Here is a 17974-nt window from a genome sequence, read left to right as displayed (position 1 = left end):
GCTCGACGGTCTCGATATAGGCTTAAAACTATAGTGCGACATTTTATTTATTTATTTATTTTTTGTTAGGATATACATGCCGATTTGTATCTTTTAGGCCACGAATCACATCAGCATACGTGCAAACACAAACACTGATCCGAAAAAAATTAAACTTAATCCTGACCATCATCAAATGCTAAACTACAATTACGAAGGCTAAAAAAAAAAAAAAAAAAAAAAAAGAATATGAATTTTACACACAAAACAAAATTCCAGTGAAAATGTAAACGCCAGTGCTCGCAGGATTCATAATCTAACCTCGGCCTTCCGCCACGCTTGCTCTTGTTCTCTGTGTGAGATGCCCACGTTGCAGCATGTAAACACGTCATCAGCTAGATCCCCAATACTGCGGGATGACAGATTCTCATCATGGGCACAAACTGTACCGGTACTTCATGGACGATACGATATGGCGCAACCTTAAATATCAGCTTGCGGTATATATTTTTTAAAAAGTCACGGGTCTCTCCAAAAAGGTAATTCAACAGTAATAAAAACGCATGGCGCTCATACATTTCGTACATCTGCCTCACCTGCCCCTATGGGCAAGCCACCATTGACTCTGCTCGTGTCCTATTCGTCTGTCGGGCAACTACTAATAAAGATTAATCTAATAGACTGGGCACAAAATCTACTTTACTGGCACTCAGGCTACTGTTTTGTCCACTCTGGCCTTGAGAACTGACAGAAGGACCCATGACAAGAAATAAACAAAAGATCCAGAGGAAAGAAGTGGATATCCTCTTGCAGAGTCGGACAAATAAAAGACAAAAGCCATTAGCGCATCTACATCTGACCCTTTTATTTGTATGCGCACGGTGTTTCTTGAGAGTGTATGCCTGAATGTGTGCGTCCGCAAAATGAATGGATATGGGTGGCAGGAGGAGCAAGGCATGCGGAAAAAAAAAATCAATGGCCTGTCAGAGTCGAAACACCTCTGCCTGCAGTCGCGCTGCCACAGGCTGACAGCCAATTGTTTCTCGAGCCCTTTGCAGAGACCGTCACCGTGGCGTATTACTATCAAAACGGCGAGTGGCACGCTGAAAGGTCAGTGGAATTGTTACGCGTCGTACCTGTCTGTGTCCGAAAAGGGCGTGACAAACGGAGAGCGGGAGAAAGACAAAAACAACAACAACAACAAAAAAAGTGACGGGGAGAGGATCCGATCAGGGAGAGAGAAGCAGAGGAAGAGAAGTGCACGTCAATACACAGTGGTCTGAGGTGACCACCGAAATGGCTGTGAACAAGCAGTGGAGGAGGTTTTTACGAGTCAATTAAAAAGGTTTGTAGTGGGCGTGTGCTCTTTGTCCGAGTGCACCGCTCTCACTGAAACAACACCTTAGTCAAGAGGCCTGCTCTCTTGACTTCTGACCTCAGAGTATTTCTGAGAGAGAGAGAGAGAGATGTGTGTATATATTATTTGATCTGGTTAGCAGGCAGGAAGCGCTATACTTCAAATTTAATACTTAGCCTGTATCACCATGACCTCAGAAACTGGCAAATGCCTACTGACTCTTAATTGACAAACAGTTCAGCAGTTGTAACATGAAGCCAAGGCACCTTTATCCAGTATGTTCTAATGTTTCACGGGAAGCCTGGAGCCACTAGCTCCACTAGCATGACATACATGGCACAACACTCGTGATTGTTGCAGTCATGTGATTGACGAACAACGACGCTAGTGCCGTTTTTATTATATGGCGTACTATTAGTCTAAACACACAAGCCTGCAGATGGAACGGGGCCCCATCCAGAGTGTATTCCTGACTCGTACCCAGTGTTCCTGGGATAGCCCTTGGATCCACTACGACATTACGAGGTTCATGAGAATGAATGAATTACTTAATAAATTCTTCTCAACCTCTCAAAAGTACAGCTCTAAATGTACCAGGACAGCCATTCACCATCCCTCTGCTGATGACGTCATGAACAGTGACGAAGGATAATATAGGTCGCTCAAGACCGCAAATCGTACCTCCCTGTAAGTCTGTATGCTCAGAAAGGTAACCATGGAAACCAAAGTTAATAAGCAACAACGCTACCATGATGGAAGAACACCCGCCTACTTAATAATGAGGCATTTTTCCCCCAAAGTATAAGCGCGCTACAAATTACGTTCTTGTTCATCAATGTAAACTCTGATCCTGGCGTCCAGTTACACTTCATCCGATTATGAAGAGAGACACCGCAATGCTTGCAATCTTTATCCCCTACTGAGGCCAACTGTAACACTGACTCCGTTTCATTGTCACTTCCATTATCCATGTCACAGCTTCTAATCACCCTCGTATCTTTCTTCCTTCCAGATGTTGTGTCTGATGTCGATCGTGTACGGATTTGGGTTCCTCGTCTTGTATTATAATTTTTTTTTTTTTTTTTAAACAGTGCATACCCCCCACCCCCTCCTCAGCCTACACTCTTAACAGGAAACAGAACCACTAAATCATGTTGATAATGATGTGTAAGGCGTGACGCTGTATTCGACCGGGGAACAGATTACAGCAGCAGGGCAGCCATTACGGCTGAGCGAGCATGCACATCCCTAACCCTCCCACAGAGCAGTGAAGAGAGCGGGGACATGTCTCTTTTCTGACACTGGCCATTTCTTCTGGCTCTCCTACAGGCTTTGCAATTAGATTTGAAGCGCCGAGGCCATCCGAATAAAGCGCTTCCTCGTTTCTGTCTCTCTGCATGCGGCAAATGCTGGGTCGAGTGGACGAGCCGAAATAGCCCGATGTTTCCGGGTTGGTGTTTTTAGCTAGGTGTGATCTGATTCTCTAACACAAAGAGCTCACGCCGTAGAGAACAGCACAAATTACAGACAGCCAGAAGACCATTTTCGACTTGAAGGACACAATAGAAGACAAAGCTATTACACCTACATACATATTGTGTGCATGTGTGTGTGTGTGTGTGTGTGTCCAGGGCGCAAGGGAGAGGCGGTCTCCTAAGCAGTGGGTTTAATTTCATGTAAATCGATCATTACTTGCCTCCAGGGTGCCACACACTCCAGAAACAGTGGGACATTATTCAAATGAGCCTCTCTATAGTTGTAAAAAATGTAGCTGTGGAAAGCTGCAATCCGGTTCCCCCTCCGCCCGACTACCACTTCATTAAACCCATCAAAGTCATCATGCAGTCTGGACAAATCTTCCAGATGAAGCATTTAAGCAGCGTTGACGTGCTTCCCAAGCCACAAAACATGCATGCGTGTTCATCAACCAGACAAACATGTCCACATCCTCCCTGAAAGCTGACCTAAGGGTCAAAGCTGCCCTGAAAAGGAACTGGGATCTAGTCGACAACAGGAACAAAGCTTCAATCCACCGAAATCATACCTCAGTTCCTTCACACAAGCACATTCTGGATGTCTGTTTATGTGCGCACACACACACACACACACACACACACACACACACACACACACACACACACACAAACATTCAGTGCACAGCAAAAAAAATGACAACGGCAGCGTGACGATATCTTGAATAAAGGAAGTTATCTAATAAAGGAAAAGTTATCTAATTTCTCTCATTGAGATAAACAAATATGCACACAAAATAGTGCAATCTGGTGTGTGTGAGTCCGCATATAACCTGCACCTCACTCACTCTCACACACAAGCGTGCACTATAGAAACATTTTTGCACATTGTACAGTTTCTGTAAACACTGTACAACTCGATACAATTCTGCATTTGCATATTTTTCTCTACATATTCCATTCTATTCACATTACATTCTCTACATGTCTACAGTATTTTATTTTATTCTATTTTTATTGTGTGTATATCTTTAGCTTGTTGTTGTTCTGTTCGTTGTTGCACTGTGGGATGAGGAATGAAGAAAAAACTTTTACTAAGAAGAACAATTTCACTACATCACGTGTATGATATATATATATATATATATATATATATATATATATATATATATATATATATATATATATATAGCCTTTAACCTAAGATTATTAAATCTATTTCTAGACATAGTTACTTATTTCTAGTTTATAATTTTCATATTCTATTACACAATTAAAATTTTATTTGAATAGCACTTTTAACAATGGACATAGTCACAAAGCAGCTTTACAGAAATATATCCATTCAGGACAGAAATGTTCATTTAGAAGCTAATCCCTTAGATTAGATCATTTTGCTTCTTCCTAGAAATACATGCTTGAAATAAACAAAACTATCTACCAATAGTCTACTAACACTATCTACTAATAGTCTACTAACACTATCTACTAATAGTCTACTAACACTATCTACCAATAGTCTAGTAACACTAACACTATCTACTAATAGTCTAATAACACTATCTACCAATAGTCTACTAACACTATCTACCAATAGTCTACTAACACTATCTACCAATAGTCTAGTAACACTAACACTATCTACTAATAGTCTACTAACACTATCTACCAATAGTCTAGTAACACTAACACTATCTACTAATAGTCTACTAACACTATCTACTAATAGTCTACTAACACTATCTACCAATAGTCTAGTAACACTAACACTATCTACTAATAGTCTAATAACACTATCTACCAATAGTCTACTAACACTATCTACTAATAGTCTACTAACACTATCTACCAATAGTCTACTAACACTATCTACTAATAGTCTACTAACACTATCTACCAATAGTCTACTAACACTATCTACCAATAGTCTAGTAACACTAACACTATCTACTAATAGTCTAATAACACTATCTACCAATAGTCTACTAACACTATCTACTAATAGTCTACTAACACTATCTACCAATAGTCTACTAACACTATCTACTAATAGTCTACTAACACTATCTACTAATAGTCTACTAACACTATCTACTAATAGTCTACTAACACTATCTACCAATAGTCTAGTAACACTAACACTATCTACTAATAGTCTACTAACACTATCTACTAATAGTCTACTAACACTATCTACTAATAGTCTACTAACACTATCTACTAATAGTCTACTAACACTATCTACTAATAGTCTACTAACACTATCTACTAATAGTCTACTAACACTATCTACCAATAGTCTAGTAACACTAAAACTATCTACTAATAGTCTACTAACACTAACACTATCTACCAATAGTCTACTAACACTAACACTATCTACCAATAGTCTACTAACACTATCTACCAATAGTCTAGTAACACTAACACTATCTACCAATAGTCTACTAACACTATCTACCAATAGTCTACTAACACTAACACTATCTACCAATAGTCTAGTAACACTAACACTATCTACCAATAGTCTACTAACACTAACACTATCTACCAATAGTCTACTAACACTATCTACCAATAGTCTAGTAACACTAACACTATCTACCAATAGTCTAGTAACACTAACACTATCTACCAATAGTCTACTAACACTATCTACCAATAGTCTAGTAACACTAACACTATCTACCAATAGTCTAGTAACAGTAACACTATCTACCAATAGTCTACTAACACTAAAACTATCTACTAATAGTCTACTAACACTAACACTATCTACCAATAGTCTACTAACACTATCTACCAATAGTCTAGTAACACTAACACTATCTACCAATAGTCTACTAACACTATCTACCAATAGTCTACTAACACTAACACTATCTACTAATAGTCTACTAACACTAACACTATCTACCAATAGTCTACTAACACTAACACTATCTACTAATAGTCTACTAATACTAACACTATCTACTAATAGTCTACTAACACTAACACTATCTACCAATAGTCTACTAACACTATCTACCAATAGTCTACTAACACTATCTACCAATAGTCTACTAACACTAACACTATCTACTAATAGTCTAGTAACACTAACTACTAATAGTCTACTAACACTATCTACTAATAGTCTAGTAACACTAACACTATCTACTAATAGTCTACTAACACTAACACTATCTACTAATAGTATACTAACACTAACACTATCTACTAATAGTCTACTAACACTAACACTAACTACTAATAGTCTACTAACACTAACACTATCTACTAATAGTCTACTAACACTATCTACTAATAGTCTACTAACACTATCTACCAATAGTCTACTAACACTAACACTATCTACTAATAGTATACTAACACTAACACTATCTACTAATAGTCTACTAACACTAACACTATCTACTAATAGTCTACTAACACTAACAACCAATAGTCTACTAACACTATCTACTAATAGTCTAGTAACACTAACACTATCTACTAATAGTCTACTAACACTATCTACTAATAGTATACTAACACTAACACTATCTACTAATAGTCTAGTAACACTAACACTATCTACTAATAGTCTACTAACACTAACACTATCTACCAATAGTCTACTAACACTAACACTATCTACTAATAGTCTACTAACACTATCTACTAATAGTCTAGTAACACTAACACTATCTACTAATAGTCTACTAACACTATCTACTAATAGTCTACTAACACTAACACTATCTACTAATAGTCTACTAACACTATCTACTAATAGTATACTAACACTAACACTATCTACTAATAGTCTAGTAACACTAACACTATCTACTAATAGTCTACTAACACTAACACTATCTACCAATAGTCTACTAACACTAACACTATCTACTAATAGTCTACTAACACTAACTACTAATAGTCTACTAACACTAACACTATCTACTAATAGTCTACTAACACTATCTACTAATAGTCTACTAACACTATCTACCAATAGTCTACTAACACTAACACTATCTACTAATAGTCTACTAACACTAACACTATCTACTAATAGTCTACTAACACTAACACTATCTACCAATAGTCTACTAACACTAACACTATCTACCAATAGTCTACTAACACTATCTACCAATAGTCTACTAACACTAACACTATCTACCAATAGTCTACTAACACTATCTACCAATAGTCTAGTAACACTAACACTATCTACCAATAGTCTACTAACACTAACACTATCTACCAATAGTCTACTAACACTATCTACCAATAGTCTAGTAACACTAACACTATCTACCAATAGTCTACTAACACTATCTACCAATAGTCTACTAACACTATCTACCAATAGTCTAGTAACACTAACACTATCTACCAATAGTCTAGTAACACTAACACTATCTACCAATAGTCTAGTAACACTAACACTATCTACCAATAGTCTACTAACACTATCTACTAATAGTCTACTATCACTATCTACCAATAGTCTACTAACACTAACACTATCTACTAATAGTCTAGTAACACTAACACTATCTACTAATAGTCTACTAACACTATCTACTAATAGTCTACTATCACTATCTACCAATAGTCTACTAACACTAACACTATCTACTAATAGTCTAGTAACACTAACACTATCTACTAATAGTCTACTAACACTATCTACCAATAGTCTACTAACACTAACACTATCTACTAATAGTCTACTAACACTAACACTATCTACTAATAGTCTACTAACACTATCTACTAATAGTCTAGTAACACTAACACTATCTACTAATAGTCTACTAACACTATCTACTAATAGTCTACTAACACTATCTACCAATAGTCTACTAACACTAACACTATCTACCAATAGTCTAGTAACACTAACACTATCTACTAATAGTCTACTAACACTAACACTATCTACTAATAGTCTACTAACACTATCTACTAATAGTCTAGTAACACTAACACTATCTACTAATAGTCTACTAACACTATCTACTAATAGTCTAGTAACACTAACACTATCTACCAATAGTCTAGTAACACTAACACTATCTACCAATAGTCTACTAACACTATCTACCAATAGTCTACTAACACTATCTACTAATAGTCTACTAACACTATCTACCAATAGTCTACTAACACTATCTACCAATAGTCTACTAACACTAACACTATCTACTAATAGTCTACTAACACTATCTACTAATAGTCTACTAACACTATCTACTAATAGTCTACTAACACTAACACTATCTACTAATAGTCTACTAACACTAACACTATCTACTAATAGTCTACTAACACTAACACTATCTACTAATAGTCTACTAACACTATCTACTAATAGTCTACTAACACTATCTACTAATAGTCTACTAACACTAACACTATCTACTAATAGTCTACTAACACTATCTACTAATAGTCTACTAACACTAACACTATCTACCAATAGTCTACTAACACTAACACTATCTACTAATAGTCTACTAACACTAACACTATCTACTAATAGTCTACTAACACTATCTACTAATAGTCTACTAACACTAACACTATCTACCAATAGTCTACTAACACTAACACTATCTACTAATAGTCTACTAACACTAACACTATCTACTAATAGTCTACTAACACTATCTACTAATAGTCTACTAACACTAACACTATCTACCAATAGTCTACTAACACTAACACTATCTACTAATAGTCTACTAACACTAACACTATCTACTAATAGTCTACTAACACTATCTACTAATAGTCTACTAACACTAACACTATCTACTAATAGTCTACTAACACTATCTACTAATAGTCTACTAACACTAACACTATCTACCAATAGTCTACTAACACTAACACTATCTACCAATAGTCTACTAACACTATCTACTAATAGTGTACCTTGCTTCTTTTATATGTAATTACTTAACAGCACCTTCATACATTTCCGAACGCCTGATGAACTGTGTTCCAGATTGTGTATTGAGATCATTTGGTGTTAACCTCTCGTCAGCTGAACCCGTTCAGGATAAATCATTGGTCTCGCCTACCCCCAGCAGGGCGATGTTAGGTGAATCCTTCCCTTTTGAGAAAAAGTTACAACTTTTATTGCTGTTTTAAATCTACACCTCCCTGCCTTGTATGGTTTTATGGCCAGCTTTTCATGCTTCCGAATGTCTTCATTAGAAAGCTGCTTGAAACGTCACACACCCGGGAAACGGATTGGCCTTGTCGCTCTCCTGGACATAAATCCAAATCTGAAATACATCTCGCTGTACTTTCAGAACTTCTCCTCCAGTGAAGCGTTTGCTGTCTAACTTGTGCTTATGAATTTCTTTGACTGACGTGTCTGTTCGCTCGGAGTGATCTTAAAGAGTTCTCAAAATGAAGACGCTTTCAGCCACGAAGGAGGAGGATGTAGCTAGCGAACACTGGAATTTAGGTTTAACTCTCACTGCAGTGCCATGACAAACCCCTGGTCTTGGGAAACCCTGATCTAGTGCTAGTCTTCTCCATGTTCAAAATATGAAAGCTTTTTATTTAAAAAAAAAAAAAAAAAAAAAAAAAAAAAAAAAAAAAAAGGATGAAGCAGATTTTATTTATAAATTTAAAAAAAAAAATTATAAATAAAATCTGCTTCATCCTTGAAAAAAAAAAAAAAAAGAAAAAAAAGGATGAATCATATTTTATTCATAAATGTTTTTTTTGTAATTTATAAATAAAATCTGCTTCATCCTTTTTAAAAAAAAAAAAAAAAAAAAAGGATGAAGCAGATTTTATTTATAAATTACAAAAAAAACATTTATGAATAAAATCTGATTCATCCTTTTTTTTCTTTTTTTTTTTTTTTTTTAAATGCACCAGAGATCTAGAGCACGTTATCATTGAACATTCATCAGGCTCCATTCTATGCCTGAGGTACAATAACAACAACAACAACAACAACAACAACAACAACAATAAATTTTCCCCCCTTTCACTTCTATTTGCCTTAATTTTACTGCCTCAATAATTTTATATTACTTTTATATTATTCTTCAAAATAATAATAATAAATAATTTAGATGATTATTTCTCTTCGTCTCTGTTATTTTTTTATTTACCTATTGTTTGCGTAATTTACCATTTTATTTTTTGATGAGCTTTTGTAATTACTTCACACTTCTCACTGAACATTTTCAGCTAAATTTTATTATTATTTACTTAAGCATGTAACATTTAAAAAAAAAAAAAAAAAAAAAAAAAAAAAAAAAAAACAACACGTGAGAGAGACACTGATATTCTCATGACATAATCCAGGTCAGTATGAAGTGTCTTTCCTTATGTGGTCTTTATTTTGGCAGGTCGAGTGCTCTGCCCTTGGAGTTGAATAAATCCTGGAGCTAGGAAATGCACGTCTGCAATTCACATTACCCTCAAAGATGGACTGGAGCACTCCTTTTCAATACACACACACACACACGGCATGTTCTGTGATTGACAGGAGCTACATGACACGCCAGGATCTAACCGTTTGAAAACGATTTGATAATGCAAAAATATTACTACCGCACCGAGGTCTTTAGCTCTGAAATGGAAGAAAGGAAAACGCTCTGAATCTCACGCAGCCTTCAACTTCTGCTACCTCTGAAAAATATCAATCAGACAGTGGAAGTTTTGATTGCAGAGCAGAATTAGATCAGTCACTGGAACGCTGCCTGTTTTTTAATCTGCCTTTCAATCATAATTTACTTAACAGCTCAGCGCCACGGCTTGATGGAAAGTGATGAGGCAGTGGCAGAGGCAGAGGCAGAGGCAGAGGCAGGCCGCCAACGTAAACACGGCGCGGAAATAATGACGGGAGGACAAGAAGGGCGAGAGAGAGAGAGAGACAGAGACAGAATGTATGTTTGTGCAAGAAATGATTATGCATTTTTCGAAACTGACAGGCACGGCTCATATTTCATTGACGTGGTGTGTGTGTGTGTGTGTGTGTGTGTGTGTGTGTGTGTGTGTGTGTGTGTGTGCGTGCGCAGACAACAGAAGCTCTGGCAGCCAACTGAGCACTTAATGAAAAGCACAAAAGCAGGGTGTGCTTGGAAAATAAAGATCGCCGTTTAAGGGAATCCTGAGAGTAATTACCTCCCTCGCTGTCTTTACCGTCTTTCTTTTCACTCCAGCAAACACAAAATCCATCCTTATTTACTTAGGGCATCTCAGAATAACCTTCCTAATCACCCCGAGCCATATTCTTCACTTACTTGTGCTCCTCCTCGTCCTCACTCACTCCGACTGGCGCTCTTCAACAGGACAGCAGACACACTGAGAGACAGAGAGACAGAGAGAGAGAGAGAGAAGTGGAGGGAAATGAAAAATCATGAATGAGAAGACACAAACACTCCTACAGCCATGTGAGATGTCTTCATCTTACGAACCTGAGCTCTTAATAAACATGCTACATAAAGATTTTCCACACGGAGAGGTATTCTCGCCAGATCAAATCAAATGAGGATTCAGGACATCGTTTTGGCTCAGCCATTCGTTCTGAGGCTATTCTTCAGGTCTGTCGATGTCTCCCATGTTGCACTTGGCTTCGGTGTTCAACTACAACGTAGCTTTCCGTACTCTCAGGCACAAAAGAGCGGTTTACATCAGTTACGACACACAACAGCTCATAACTATAAAGTAGATAAAAATCCCAACTCCTTGTTCTTTAATAAACAATGCAGCTGCGGTAGAAGGGGGACAGAAGACTTCAGGACGTGACGTTCTTGATAAAATAATCATCTCTGTGGTGGTATTTTCTAGAACAGTATTCCTGGTTGTATTTTATTCCTTACATAACATACCTTGTATGCAAATGAGGGCAGGTGGGAAGCGTGAAACGCCCCCCCCCCCCCCCCCCCCCAATAAATATTTCCGCCTATTACTATTGCGACACGTTTAAGCATCTATAAGTCTTTCTACCAACACATCTCCCACCTCTCTGCATTTCTGAGAGGCTGTCTATCCAGCAGGAGCGTCGATCTGGGCTGCATCTCTGCACTTGCCTGGAGTTCTGATTACGGCCTACTTCTGAAACTGACGCGGATAAAAACGGCGCGCAGCGGAAGCACAGCGTGCAGTTGAAAGCCTGGCTGTGGGGTTCCTAATGACGCCCGGGATGATCATGATTAGAAGTGGAAAATCGTGATTGTTTTAGCGACACCCCTTCTGGCAGACAAAGCCCCACTCAGTGAAACCCATCCAGCGGTTCCGCCCATGTCGGGCTGGATGAGAGAGCGCGCACGTCACTCCTAAGAGCTTGGTCCTCTTCCTCTCCGAGCATCTCGGACATTACGTTAGGAACGGGTGTGTTGCACCGTTTGCTCACACAGCCCTCCCTATTCAGTGTCTAACCAGCATGTGCAATGTTTTACTGCATGTCTGTGTCTGCATCGCACACATGGAAGCACTGCCGTGGCCTGGATGACGTCTTTGGCTCGAATCTCAGCCTGTCTTTTATCTCGAAGCAAGCTTTCTCCGTCTAAACGCGTCTCCATTTGTGTGCACTGTCTATATCTATATACTTACATAGAGAGTTATATATTAAAATGTGTTGCCAGATCTCAGAACCCTGCCCCGATTTCCCCCACCAACGAGAACCAGATGTTTGTAGTCATGTTTCTGAATTCTGAAATCTTTTGCTTTTCCATTCTCTGCTTCTCCTAGACTTTCTATTCTTTCCTCCCTATACACTCACTATTAGAAAAAGCTTATGCATTACGCTTGTGAGATATATTAATATTATCACCACTGATTATATTATATTATATTACCAGACCTGCCAACCGTTACACATTTTGACCACCACAAAAGCATTGGTGTTAATGTTTAAGTGCAGTGCATTACTGTTATTTAAGCTACTGGTAGGTGTGTGTGTGTGTATGGGGGGTTATACTCAAAGATAACGTGATGTTACACTAGTGAGTCGCCTGTACAGTGTACACACACCCTTTCATGCTTTAGGTGGCTCACATCAGTTTTAAAACTTTCTACACATGGCTGTTCCATTAACGTGACTCAAACTGAATATGGTTTGGCGTACAGCATTAAACCAATGAAAAGGACGGGGGGGGGGGGAGAAAAGACTACAGGCAAACTGGCAGGGACATCAAAACTAGAGTTGCTGCACATGGAGCAACCATATTACACATTAAAAGACCTGTTTGTCTGCCAAGTGAAAACGGGTGCAGCTTGAGATACAAGACTAGTTGGGGATTTTTAAAGCAAGACCGTTCCTCAATCATCAGCTTCCACCATCATCCTTCCAACCAACTGAAAGAGCAGAATGAATACTAGGGCTGCACCGCAGAACGGCCCGGTTGTGGGCGATGTGGTTGAGAGAGGATCCAAAATCTCCTCCCTAAGCCCTCAGTGTAATAGACTGGGAGACCAATGTGCTCTACTGGAAACAGTGACCACTCACTCACACGCACACACACACACACACACTCACAGCAAGCCAAGATGGAGGTACCACACTGCTTTTCGCCTTTCCCACGCATCCAGCAAGGGTCACGTAAGGTTAGCGTTCAGGGCAGAGATCACTGCGAAACTCAACCGAGAGTGTACTTCTAAAGCAAAGAAACACAAATAAAAATCAGGAAAATCTGTATGTGAGTAAAGTCGCGACCCCTGTGCTTGACTTTCTGATCTTTTTTAAGTTCTAGTTTATGAGATCCATACCAGAATGCCTTCTGCCTCTCTGTGTGAAACCGTCATCCAGAGACAGATCACTCTCTCTCTCTCTCTCTCTTTCTCCAGCAGAAGCTTGCATAATTCCAAACCTTCACCCCCTGCAACCCTCCCATCTCGCGTGACCCCCAGCTTCCTGCTCTCCCTTTCGGCTTAACTGCAGGGCTTCTGGCCGGTCAGAGAGATCAACTCTGAGCCTCAGGGGTTCACAGCAAACAGGGTGTCCAACTACATCGAGGCCATGTGAAGCATGAAGTTCCTACATACCCTACAGACTCTAGTTTTTACAGGTGGGTGGGTGCTGGAGCGATACATACAGGAGGTGCAACACACACAGATGATTTTTGAGAAAAAAGGGGGGAAATAAATGACTGCTTTATGTCGTTATTTTCCTTTATTAAACATCACGTTTCGCCCGAGCGGGCGGAAAGGCTTTACAAACTGATGAGACGTGCTGCTTTCCAGTGCAGCCATCCACAAGATTGCTTGAATTTTGTAACTTTTGAAGTTTTAACAAGTTTTAAAGAGCATGGCCATAAATAAACCGGAGTGAGTTCGAGCACGAAAACACAGCGAGAAAGGAAAAGAGAAAGGGAGAGAATGAAATAAAAGGAAGAAAGAAAAAGACAGGCACACAGTATGAGGCAGTAGTCTGTACGAGAGACAGTATGAGAGACCGTATGAGCACTAAGAGGCAGAGCGATATGAGGCAGTAGTCTGTATGAGAGACAGCATGAGCAGTAAGAGGCAGAGCAGTATGAGGCAGTATGAGCGGCAGTATGAGCAGTAAGAGGCAGAGCGGTATGAGGTAGTAGTCTGTATGAGAGACAGTATGAGCAGTAAGAGGCAGAGCGGTATGAGGCAGTATGAGCGGCAGTATGAGCAGTAAGAGGCAGAGCTGTATGAGGCAGTAGTCTGTATGAGAGACAGTATGAGCAGTAAGAGGCAGAGCGGTATGAGGCAGTATGAGCAGTAAGAGGCAGAGCAGTATGAGGCAGTATGAGAGGCAGTATGAGCAGTAAAAGGCAGAGCAGTATGAGGCAGTATGAGAGGCAGTATGAGCAGTAAAAGGCAGAGCAGTATGAGGCAGTATGAGAGGCAGTATGAGCAGTAAGAGGCAGAGCAGTATGAGGCAGTATGAGAGGCAGTATGAGCAGTAAAAGGCAGAGCAGTATGAGGCAGTATGAGAGGCAGTATGAGCAGTAAAAGGCAGAGCAGTATGAGGCAGTATGAGAGGCAGTATGAGCAGTAAGAGGCAGAGCGGTATGAGGCAGTATGAGAGGCAGTATGAGCAGTAACAGGCAGTAGTCTGTATGAGAGGCATTATGAACCGTAAGAGGCAGAGCAGTATGAGAGGCAGTATGAGCAGTAAGAGGCAGAGCGGTATGAGGCAGTAGTCTGTATGAGAGACAGTATGAGCAGTAAGAGGCAGAGCGGTATGAGGCAGTATGAGAGGCAGTATGAGCAGTAACAGGCAGTAGTCTGTATGAGAGGCATTATGAACCGTAAGAGGCAGAGCAGTATGAGAGGCAGTATGAGCAGTAAGAGGCAGAGCAGTATGAGAGGCAGTATGAGAGGCAGTATGAGCAGTAAGAGGCAGAGCGGTATGAGAGGCAGTATGAGCAGTAAGAGGCAGAGCGGTATGAGGCAGTATGAGAGGCAGTATGAGCAGTAAGAGGCAGAGCGGTATGAGGCAGTAGTCTGTATGAGAGACAGTATGAGCAGTAAGAGGCAGAGCGGTATGAGGCAGTATGAGAGGCAGTATGAGCAGTAAGAGGCAAAGCGGTATGAGGCAGTAGTCTGTATGAGAGACAGTATGAGCAGTAAGAGGCAGAGCGGTATGAGGCAGTATGAGAGGCAGTATGAGAGGCAGAGCGGTATGAGGCAGTAGTCTGTATGAGAGGCAGTATGAGCAATAAGAGGCAGAGCGGTATGAGGCAGTATGAGCGGCAGTATGAGCAGTAAGAGGCAGAGCTGTATGAGGCAGTAGTCTGTATGAGAGACAGCATGAGCAGTAAGAGGCAGAGCGGTATGAGGCAGTATGAGCGGCAGTATGAGCAGTAAGAGGCAGAGCTGTATGAGGCAGTAGTCTGTATGAGAGACAGTATGAGCAGTAAGAGGCAGAGCGGTATGAGGCAGTATGAGCAGTAAGAGGCAGAGCAGTATGAGGCAGTATGAGAGGCAGTATGAGCAGTAAAAGGCAGAGCAGTATGAGGCAGTATGAGAGGCAGTATGAGCAGTAAAAGGCAGAGCAGTATGAGGCAGTATGAGAGGCAGTATGAGCAGTAAGAGGCAGAGCAGTATGAGGCAGTATGAGAGGCAGTATGAGCAGTAAAAGGCAGAGCAGTATGAGGCAGTATGAGAGGCAGTATGAGCAGTAAAAGGCAGAGCAGTATGAGGTAGTATGAGAGGCAGTATGAGCAGTAAGAGGCAGAGCGGTATGAGGCAGTATGAGAGGCAGTATGAGCAGTAACAGGCAGTAGTCTGTATGAGAGGCATTATGAACCGTAAGAGGCAGAGCAGTATGAGAGGCAGTATGAGCAGTAAGAGGCAGAGCGGTATGAGGCAGTATGAGAGGCAGTATGAGCAGTAAGAGGCAGAGCGGTATGAGGCAGTAGTCTGTATGAGAGACAGTATGAGCAGTAAGAGGCAGAGCGGTATGAGGCAGTATGAGAGGCAGTATGAGCAGTAAGAGGCAAAGCGGTATGAGGCAGTAGTCTGTATGAGAGACAGTATGAGCAGTAAGAGGCAGAGCGGTATGAGGCAGTATGAGAGGCAGTATGAGAGGCAGTATGAGAGGCAGAGCGGTATGAGGCAGTAGTCTGTATGAGAGGCAGTATGAGCAGTAAGAGGCAGAGCGGTATGAGGCAGTATGAGAGGCAGTATGAGAGGCAGTATGAGAGGCAGTATGAGAGGCAGAGCGGTATGAGGCAGTAGTCTGTATGAGAGGCAGTATGAGCAGTAAGAGGCAGAGCGGTATGAGGCAGTATGAGAGGCAGTATGAGAGGCAGAGCGGTATGAGGCAGTATGAGAGGCAGAGCGGTATGAGGCAGTAGTCTGTATGAGAGGCAGTAGTCTGTATGAGAGGCAGTATGAGAGGCAGTATGAGAGGCAGTATGAGCAGTAAGAGGCAGAAGGAAAGCTCAGGCAAGCACATGCTTTAATGCAATAGCACAGCATGGCTAAGTTTGTTTACCAGAAGGAAAACAAACACAGAAAGGAACAAAAGGAGTGCTCTGTGACTAACCAAAGCCGAGGTCAGCTCCACTACCGACTACTGACAGGTCCTTAGACACCGTGAAGGAGGGAGTGCGTTTCAGAAACTAGTATAAAAAAGGTTAAGTGGAACGAAGGAAATGCTTCAGAGAGAAAGCAATTTCACTTCTCATCATGAGCTGTGGGGTTAGAGAGCGAGAAATGGGACAAGGCCTGTAAGAGTGCAGACTCATAAAACCATTACACTGCTCATTTCTCATAAAACACTCTCTCTCTCTCTCTCTCTCTCTCTCATCACACTCGCACAGTGAGGAGGACCAAGAGACATGCTGAACTGTCTGAGCTCTGTTTAACACACACACACACACACACACCCTCAGATACACTCCATTCTACACACTCTGATCTAACACACACACACACACACACACACACACCCACACAGAGAGAGAGAGAGACAAAGACACACACACACACACACACACACACACACACACACACACACACACACAGAGAGAGAGAGAGAGAGACAAAGACACACACACACACACACACACACCCACGAGGCGGAGAGCTGCTCAAAAACAACTGAGCAACCCCTCTTTCCCAGGAGCCTCTATCCAGCAGGGGAAGGACGGATGAGCTCATATTTTTAGATCTGGTCTGTTTAGAATGCATATACACCGAGTGTGTGCTCGGAGGCTCATTGTGCTGCTGGAGTACATTTTTTGGTTTTTTGATCCTGTGCTCCAATAACACAGAAAAATCATGATGCAGACACAACGCTGGTTTTTGTGAAGGAAAAATCCCCCCTCCGCCTCCTCCCAAAAATAAATAAATAAATAAATAAAATTTTCGTTATGGACCTATTTAAAACAGGATGTCCGGACCTAGGTCGCATCTCGAGCTGAACTCGGTTCCGATTTATTCCAGGAGCACTATTTTGGGTCGGCTTCCAAATATCCCCTATGCCATCTGATCCATGTTTCCGAAGAGCCATCTGATCTACGTCTCCAACATGACGGCAACAGCCGTTGACGAGTCAACTCCATCTTGGGGCGAATATGAATGCCAGACATGTCGGAGGCACAGAAATCAACACGATATGCTAAGCTGTTCGACTCGATTTCCTCAGAACTGGAGCTTCTTTCGTTCCCGTACCCCCGAAAAAGGCGAATGAGCAAACTACGGCAGCGCAATA

General features: G+C 40.7%; 1 protein-coding gene across 5 annotated transcripts in view; it reads right to left on the bottom strand.

The window, feature by feature from the left end:
• The window catches only part of plxnb2a.1 (plexin b2a, tandem duplicate 1), a 118655-nt gene that overhangs the window by 49286 nt on the left and 51395 nt on the right, over nucleotides 1-17974 (bottom strand). For 4 of the 5 annotated variants that reach the window (XM_053688440.1, XM_053688441.1, XM_053688439.1 and 1 more), the window contains exon 2: nucleotides 11082-11142. The gene's annotated coding sequence lies outside the window, so the exon portion shown is untranslated. Of the gene's footprint in view, nucleotides 1-11081; nucleotides 11143-11255; nucleotides 11524-17974 lie in introns of those variants that run through there. The other variant, XM_053688442.1, reaches the window with a different exon arrangement.

This window comes from Ictalurus punctatus, chromosome 19 (assembly GCF_001660625.3).
Source record: "Ictalurus punctatus breed USDA103 chromosome 19, Coco_2.0, whole genome shotgun sequence".
NCBI classification, from domain to species: Eukaryota; Metazoa; Chordata; class Actinopteri; order Siluriformes; family Ictaluridae; genus Ictalurus; species Ictalurus punctatus.
The sequence above is the reverse complement of the archived record's forward strand: the minus strand, read 5'-3'. Positions and strand labels throughout refer to the sequence as shown.